This window comes from Arachis stenosperma, chromosome 5 (genome assembly GCF_014773155.1).
Source record: "Arachis stenosperma cultivar V10309 chromosome 5, arast.V10309.gnm1.PFL2, whole genome shotgun sequence".
In the NCBI taxonomy this organism is placed as follows: domain Eukaryota; kingdom Viridiplantae; phylum Streptophyta; class Magnoliopsida; order Fabales; family Fabaceae; genus Arachis; species Arachis stenosperma.
The window spans coordinates 95435475-95444900 of NC_080381.1; the positions used below are offsets into that span (position 1 = coordinate 95435475).

At 39.8% G+C, this 9426-nt stretch overlaps 1 non-coding gene across 1 annotated transcript; it reads left to right on the plus strand.

Annotated features, from left to right (window-relative positions):
• The first annotated feature begins 8722 nt into the window (after positions 1–8722).
• LOC130984624 (small nucleolar RNA R71) lies at positions 8723–8830 on the plus strand. The gene has a single exon (XR_009088542.1). It is a non-coding gene; the product is annotated as a small nucleolar RNA R71 (small nucleolar RNA).
• The last annotated feature ends 596 nt before the right edge of the window (positions 8831–9426 follow it).

Genomic DNA, 9426 nt, shown 5'->3' on the forward strand with positions numbered 1-9426 from the left:
AACAGCTACCAAAATACCATAAAACCTTATTTAACATACTAAACTACCAAATAAACACAACAAACTAAACTAAACATGAAATTAACCTAATTACCAATATATACAAAAGAGAAAAATGAAAAGAGTTTACCATGGTGGGGTGTCTCCCACCTAGCACTTTTGTTTATTGTCCTTAAGTTGGACTTATGGGGAGCTCCTCTCAAGGTGGCTTGTGCTTGAACTCATCTTGGAACATCCACCAATGCTTGAGTCTCCAATAAGCACCATTCTTCAAAATTAATAACTCCAAGCTTGGGTGGAGTTCCTCACAACCCATGGGCTCCAAAAGTTGATCCTCATGTATGTCGGGATCTCATATCTTGTTTCTACACCCATCTTTAAGTTGATTATCATTATTCCATTTGGGTGGCATAGCCTTGGAATTCTCATTTAAGCAGCCAAACAACATCCTAGACCCAAGCAATCTAGTTCTACACCAACCATTGCAATTAAGCTTTGAACATGTAGCCATCACGAACCTAGGATGATATTTCCAACCACTAGCCATCTCCTTTTTGCTCTTAAAGCTACAAATATATCTAAGTTGACCATCCGTCTCAACCAAACCATATTCAAGGGGAATAATAAAGCTTGAGTATAAGGAATTTACCCACTTGAATGAAAGAATGGATGGTGGTGGCTTGGGGAGAGGTATTGGTGCATGAAATTGTGATCTCTAACAATGGCGCTCAACTTGGTATGTGCGTTTATGAACTCAGCACTTTCTTCACAACTTCGCATCACTAACCAGCAAGTGCACTGGGTCGTCCAAGTAATAAACCTTACGTGAGTAAGGGTCGATCCCACGGAGATTGTTGGTATGAAGCAAGCTATGGTCACCATGTAAATCTCAGTTAGGCGGATTCTAATGGTTATAACGGTTTTCAAAAATAAAGATAAATAAAGCATAAAATAAGGATAAAGATACTTATGTCATTGGTAGGAATTTTAGATAAGCGTATGAAGGTGCTGTATGGCTCTTTGAACGTCTGCTTTCCGGCTGTCTCCATCCAATTGTGCATATTCCTTTCCATGGCAAGCTGTATGTTGAGGGATCACCGTTGTCAATGGCTACCGTCCGTCCTCTCAGTGAAAATGGTCCAGGTGCTCTGTCACAGCACGGATGACATGCTGGAATAGGATCCATTGATCCTTTTGCGTCTATCACTACACCCAACACTCGCGAGTTTGAAGCTCGTCACAGTCATTCAATCCCTGAATCCTACTCGGAATACCACAAACAAGGTTTAGACTTTCCGGATTCTCAAGAATGTTGCCAATGGATTCTAGCTTATACCACGAAGATTCTGGTTAAGGAACCCAAGAGATACTCATTCAGGCTTATTTGCTTGTAGAACGGAAGTGGTTGTCAGGCACGCGTTCATAGGTGAGAATGATGATGAGCGTCACATAATCATCACATTCATCAGGTTCTTAGGCGCGAATGGATATCTTTGAATAGAAATAAACGAGATTTGAATAGAAAAATAGTAGTACTTTGCATTAATTCTCGAGGTACAGCAGAGCTCCACACCTTAATCTATGGTGTGTAGAAACTCCACCGTTGAAAATACATAAGAACAAGGTCCAGGCATGGCCGAGAGGCCAGCCCCCAATGTCTAAGATCGCATAAACTGATCAAAGATATGGTCAAAGATGACTAATACAATAGTAAAAAATTCTATTTATACTAAACCAGCTGCTAGGGTTTACAAAAATAAATCGTACAGAAATCCACTTCCGGGGCCCACTTTGGTGTGTGCTTAGGCTGAGCTTGAGCTTTACACGTGCAGAGGCTTCTCTTGGAGTTAGATGCCAAGTTGTAACGTGTTTTGGCGTTTTACTCCAGAATGCAGCATGGAACTGGCATTGAACGCCAGTTTGCGTCGTCTAAACTCGAATAAAGTATGGACTATTATATATTGCTGGAAAGCCCTGGATGTCTATCTTCCAACGCAGTTGAGAGCGCGTCATTTGAAGTTTTGTAGCTCCAAAGAATTCATTTCAAGTGCAGGGAGGTCAGAATCCAACAACATCAGCAGTCCTTTGTCAGCCTCCTATCAGATTTTTGCTCAGGTCCCTCAATTTCAGCCAGAAAATACCTGAAATCATAGAAAAACACACAAACTCATAGTAAAGTCCAAAAATGTGAATTTCGCATAAAAACTAATAAAAACATCCCTAAAAGTAGCTAGATCCTACTAAAAACTACCTAAAAACAACGCCAAAAAGCGTAGAAATTATCCGCTCATCACAACACCAAACTTAAATTGTTGCTTTTCCCCAAGCAAATGAAAATCAAATAGGATAAAAAGAAGAGAATATACTATAAATCCCAAAATATCAATGAATATTAGTTCTAATTAGATGAGCGGGATTTGTAGCTTTTTGCTTCTGAACAGTTTTGGCATCTCACTTTATCCTTTGAAGTTTTGAATGATTGGCGTTGATAGGAATTCAGAGTTTAGATAGTGTTATTGATTCTCCTAGTTAAGTATGTTGATTCTTGAACACAGCTACTTTATGAGTCTTGGCCGTGGCCCTAAGCACTTTGTTTTCCAGTATTACCACCGGATACATAAATGCCACAGACACATAACTAGGTGAACCTTTTCAGATTGTGACTTAGCTTTGCTAAAGTCCCCAATTAGAGGTGTCCAGGGTTCTTAAGCACACTCTTTTGCCTTGGATCACGACTTTAACAACTTAGTCTCAAGCTTTTCACTTGGACCTGCATGCCTGATGAGAGATTTGCGGATAAATCCTCGTTGCAAGTATAGTTTCTAAACCTTCAAAAGTCCTTTCATACAAACGTTTTGGTTGTCACAAGTAACAAACCCCTTTAAAATTGATAACCGAGTATTTAAACCTCGGGTCATCTTCTCAAGGAACTGCGAGGAAGTATGTTCTTATTATTGGTTATAAAGGTTGTAATCGGGGTTTAGAAGGTGAGAAGCAAGTAATTTAAATGACGAGTGAATTAAATGGCAATTAAAAATAAATAAATAACTGCAAAGAAAACTTTTGGCAAGGTAAGAGAAATTAGAAGTCCAACTTAGTTATCCCTTTCAACAATAATGAAAGTTGTATCTTAATTCCACTTGGTCAACCTTTATCAGGGCAAAGGAAAGTCAAGGGACTAATTAAATTGACCTTTGAATCCTAATTATTTCTTAAGAAAAGGTTGGGATTATTTAAGTTCAGCTCAATTAGCAAGATAACGATTATCAATTATGTTGAGTTTAATAACTATTGAGTTACTGAATTCTTAACCAGAACCAAAAAGGGAAAAAGTAAATTTGCTGAAATAATAAAAATAATTAGATGGGAAGCAATGGCAACTTAAATCAAAGAGAACAATCATAGACTGAAAATACCTCAATTATCATTAATTCAAATAACAATCTGTGACATGGAATAATTCATAAATCAAATTATAATAATCAATTCAAATGTTGGAATAAATAATTGTAGAACTAAAATAAAAGAACATTTAAACCTGGATCCAGAGTTACTCCCAAAACAAGAAGAAGTCCTAAATCCTCAGAGAGAGAGAATCTCTCTCTAGACTAAATCTAAATCATAGAAAACTAAAATTATGCGAGCTCCCTCTGAATGGATGCATTCCCCCACTTCATAACCTCTGGTCTATGCTTTTTGGACTTGGATTTGGGCCAGAAAGGACTTTAGAACTCACTGGAGCGTGTTCTGTAATTTTCTGGTGCGTGGCCTCTGTCACGCGTCCGCGTGGGTCACGCGGTCGCGTCATTCGGAGCTTTTCCTTGCCACGCAGTCGCGTCAGTCATGCGACCGCGTCATGTGCTTTCTGCTTAAGGCGCGCGGTCGCGTCAGTCATGTGGCCGCGTCACTGAATCTTCGCTTCTGGCACGCGATCGCGTCGTCCATGCGATCGCGTGAACACCAGTTTCCTTAAAGCTCCATTTTGCTTTCTCCCTCCATTTTTGTATGTTTTCTTTTCCATCCTCTAAGTCATTCTACCTTAGAAAATCTGAAACTACTCAACACACTAATCACGGCATCGAATGGAAATAAATGTAATTAAAATAATTAATTTTTAAAGCTTAGGAAACATGTTTTTTACAATACGACATAATAAGGAAGGGAAAGTAAAACCATGCAATTAATGTGGATAAGTAGGTGAAGGATTATATAAATCACTCAAATTAAGCACAAAAGAACTCATGAAATATGGGTTTATCAATGCCACAAGCACATGGTTAGGGACAGCTTGATTTAGCCGCTTAGGCCTGGATTTATTTCCTTGGGCCCTCCTATCCATTGATGCTCAAAGCCTTGGATCCTTTTTACCCTTGCATTTTAGTTTTAAGGGCTATTGGATTTTTCTACTTGCTTTTTCTTTTTCTTTTATTATTATTTTTTTGCCATTTTTTGCAAGCTTTTTATTCACTGCTTTTTCTTGCTTTAAGAATCAATTTTAGGATTTTTTATATCATAAATAACATTTCTCTTTTTCATCATTCTTTCAAGAGCCAACAATTTTAACATTCATAAACAACAAGATCAAAATTATGCACTGTTCAAACATTCATTCAGAAAACAAAGAGTATTGTCACCACATCAATATAATTAAACTAATTTCAAGGATGAATTCGAAACTCGTGTACTTCTTATTCTTTTGTATTAAAAACATTTTTCATTTAAGAAAGGTGAAGGATTCATGGAATTATTCATAGCCTTAAGACATAGACACTAGACATTAATGATCATGTAATAAAGACACAAACATAGACAAACATGAAGTTCAAAAACCAAAAAACAGAGAGATAAGAACAAGGAAGTTAAGGAATGAGTCCATCTTAGTGATGGTGGCGCCTTCTCCTTGAAGGACCAATGGTGTTCTTGAGTGCCTCTATGTCTCTTCCTTGCCTTTGTTGCTCCTCCTTCATAGCTCTCTGATCTTCTCTAATCTCATTGAGAATGATGGAGTGTTCTTGGTGTTCCACCCTTAATTGGTTCATGTCATGACTCAATCCTTCTAGAGAAGTGTTTAGTTGTTTCCAATAGTTGTTTGGAGGAAAGTGCATTCCTTGAGGCATCTCGGGGATTTCTTGATGATGAGCTTCCTCATGCGTCTCTTGAGATCCATGAATGGGCTCTCTTGTTTGCTCCATCCTTTTCTTAGTGATGGGCTTGTCCTCTTCAATGAGGATGTCTCCTTCTATGACAACTCCAGCTAAGTAGCATAGATGGCAAATGAGATGAGGAAAAGTTAGCCTTGCCAAGGTGGAGGGCTTTTTGGCTACTTTGTAGAGTTCTAGAGAGATGAGTTCATGAACTTCTACTTCCTCTCCAATCATGATGCTATGGATCATGATGGCCCAATCCACAGTTACTTCGGATTGGTTGCTAGTAGGGATGATGGAGCATTGGATGAACTCCAACCATCCTCTAGCCACAAGCTTAAGGTCCAGTCTTCTCAATTGAATTGGCTTGCCTTTTGAGTCTCTTTTCCATTGAGCTCCTTCCATACATATGTCCATGAGGACTTGGTCCAACCTTTGATCAAAGTTGACCCTTCTAGTGCAGGGGCGTGCGTCTTCTTGCATCATAGGCAAGTTGAACGCCAACCTTACGTTCTCCGGACTGAAATCTAAGCATTTCCCCCAAACCATTGTAAGCCAATTCTTTGGGTTTGGGTTCATGCTTTGATCATGGTTCCTAGTGATCCATGCATTGGCATAGAACTCTTGAACCATTAAGATTTTGACTTGTTGAATGGGGTTGGTAAGAACTTCCCAACCTCTTCTTTGGATCTCATATCGGATCTCCGGATACTTATTTTTCTTGAGCATGAAAGGGACCTCAGGAATCACCTTCCTCTTGGCCACAACTTCATAGAAGTGGTCTTGATAGACTTTTGAGATGAATCTCTCCATCTCCCATGACTTGGAGATGGAAGCTTTTGTCTTCCATTTCCTCTTTCTAGAGGTCTCTCCGGCCTTAGGTGCCATAAATGGTTATGGAAAAACAAAAAAGCTATGCTTTTACCACACCAAACTTAGAATGTTGCTCGTCCTCGAGCAAAAGAAGTAAGAATAGAAGAAGAAGAAGAAGAAGAAGAAGAAGAAGAAGAAGAAGAAGAAGAAGAAGAAGAAGAAGAAGAAGAAGAAGAAGAAGATATAGAGGAGAGGGAGAGAGGTGTGTGTTGTGTGAAAATGAAGACAGAATGAGGGGTTTATATAGTGAAGGGGGAGGGGCTAGGGTTCGGTCATTTAGGGTGGGTTTGGGTGGTAAAGAGATTTTGAATTTTAAGGTAGGTTTATGGGGAAGAGAGGATGAGGTGAATGGTGGAAAAGTGATGGGGACGAGTGATTGAGGTGATTGGTGAATGATGTTTGGGGAAGAGTGTTATGAAAAAGTGTGAGAGAGAGGGAGAAGGTAGGTGGGGATCCTGTGGGGTCCACAGATCCTGAGGTGATCCTGTGGGATCCACAGATCCTGAGGTGTCAAGGATTTCTCATCCCTGCACCCTTTTAGGCGTGTAAAACGCCCTTGTATGCAATCCTGGCATTTAACGCCAGGTTGATGCTTGTTTCTGGTGTTAAACGCCAGCTCTATGCTTGTTTCTAGCGTTAAACGCCACTTTGCTGCTTGTTTCTGGCGTTTAACGCTAGCTTTCCTCAGGGTGCAATCCTGGCGTTTAAACGCCAGACTGCTGCTTGTTTCTGGCATTCAACGCTAGCTTCATGCTCTATTCTGGCGTTAAACGCCAGCCAAATGCTCCTTACTGGCGTTTAAACGCCAGCAAGCTCTTCCTCCAGGGTGTGCTAATTCTTCTGCTGTTTTTGATTTGTTTTTAATTTTTGCAATTGTTTTGTGACTCCACATGATCATAAACCTAATAAAACACAAAAAGAACAATAGAAATATAGATAAATAAAAAATTGGGTAGCCTCCCAATAAGCGCTTCTTTAATATCAATAGCTTGACAGTGAGCTCTCATGGAGCCTTACAGGTATTCAGAGCATTGTTGGGACCTCCCAACACCAAACTTAGAGTTTGAATGTGGGGGTTCAACACCAAACTTAGAGTTTGGTTGTGGTCTTCCAACACCAAACTTAGAGTTTGATTGTGGGGGCTCTGTTTGACTCTGCATTGAGAGAAGTTGTTCATGCTTCCACTCCATGGTTGTAGAGGAAGATCCTTGACCTTTAAACACAAGGTAGTCCCCATTCAATTGAAGGACTAGCTCTCCTCTGTCAACATCAATTACAGCTTTTGCTGTGGCTAGGAAGGGTCTTCTAAGTATGATGCATTCATCCTCATCCTTCCCAGTGTCTAGGATTATGAAATTAGCAGGGATGTAAAGGCCTTTAACCTTCACTAACACGTCATCTACCAATCCATAAGCTTGTTTTATTGACTTGTCTGCCATCTCTAATGAGATTCTTGCAGCTTGTACCTCAAAGATCCCCAATTTCTCCATTACAGATAGTGGCATAAGATTTATACCTGACCCTAAGTCACATAGAGCCTTCTCAAAGGTCATGGTGCCTATGGTACAGAATATTAAGAATTTACCAGGATCTTATTTCTTTTGAGGTAGAGTTTGCTGAACCCATGCATCTAGTTCACTAATGAGAAAGGGAGGTTCACCTTCCCAAGTCTCATTACCAAACAACTTCGTATTCAGCTTCATGATGGCTCCTAGATATTGAGCAACTTGCTGTTCAGTTACATCTTCGTCCTCTTCAGAGGAAGAATAGTTCTCAGAGCTCATGAATGGTAAAAGAAGGTTCAATGGAATCTCTATGGTCTCTAGGTGAGCCTCAGATTCCTTAGATTCCTCAATTTGGAACTCCTTTTTATTCAGAGGACGTCCCAGGAGATCTTCCTCATTGGGATTCATGTCCTTCTCCTCCTCTGTGCATTCGGCCATATTGATTATATCAATGGCCTTGCACTCTCTTTTTGGATTCTCTTCTGTATTGCTTCGGAGAGTACTAGGAGTAGTTTCAGTGATTTTCTTACTCAGCTGACCCACTTGTGCCTCCAATTTCCTAATGGAGGACCTTATTTCATTCATGAAACTTAGAGTGGCCTTAGATAGATTAGAGACTATGTTTGCTAAGCCAGAGGGGCTTTGCTCAGAATTCTTAGTCTGTTACTGAGAAGATGATGGAAAAGGTTTGCTATTGCTAAACCTGTTTCTTCTACCATGGTTATTATTGAAGCCTTGCTTATGTGGATCCTTCCATGAAAAATTCGAATGATTTCTCCATGAAGGGTTATAGGTGTTTCCAAAGGCTTCACCCATGTAATTTACCTCTGCCATTGCAGGGTTCTCAAGATCATAAGCTTCTTCTTCAGAAGATGCTTCTTTAGTACTGTTGGATGCATTTTGCAATCCATTCAGACTCTGAGATATCATGTTGACTTGCTGAGTCAACATTTTGTTCTGAGCCAGTATGGCTTTCAGAGCATCAATTTCAGGAACTCCCTTCCTTTGAGGCGTCCCATTACTCACAGGATTCCTTTCAGAAGTGTACATGAACTGGTTATTTGTAACCATGTCAATGAGTTCCTGAGCTTCTACAGGCGTTTTCATTAGGTGAATAGATCCACCTGCAGAATGGTCCAATGACATCTTAGATAATTCAAACAGACCATCATAGAATATATCCAGGATGGTCCATTCTGAAAGCATATCAGAAGGACACTTTTTGGTCAGTTGCTTGTATCTCTCCCAAGCTTCATAGAGGGATTCACCTTCTTTTTGTCTGAAGGTTTGAACATCCACTCTAAGCTTGCTCAGCTTTTGAGGAGGAAAGAACTTGGCTAAGAAAGTCGTGACCATCTTATCCCAAGAATTCAGGCTGTCTTTAGGTTGAGAATCCAACCATACTCTAGCTCTGTCTTTTACATTCAGAGCTTTCTAAAGATATATAATAGTCTATAGTGAGCATGAAATTGGAGTACAAACAAGAGGCATCTTTTAAGCCCCAAAAATACCAACTGGGTAGAAAGTTTGACGTTAGCCACACTAACTTCAGCATTAACGGCACACTTGTAGCGTTAGTATGGCTAACGGAAGCAATAAAGCCAAGTCACCCTGGACTTCAATTTGATTCACTTCTCTTTCAAGGACCACCCAACCTCAAGGAAGCAAGCCCACAAGTGTCAACTAATCAAGGCCACAAGAAGCATCTAGAATAGAAATTTTCATTTAATTGTAATTTGCTTTTAATTTCATTTTGTAATTTAGGAGAGCCTATATAAAGGCCTTAGTTTGTACATTCAATTGAGGCTGAAAAGAGGGCTGGAAATGGGGGATTGAGGAGGGGTCTTCGGACTCACTCCCCTCACACACTTTTTCTTGTTTTTCTTTTTTTTTTGTACTTTTTA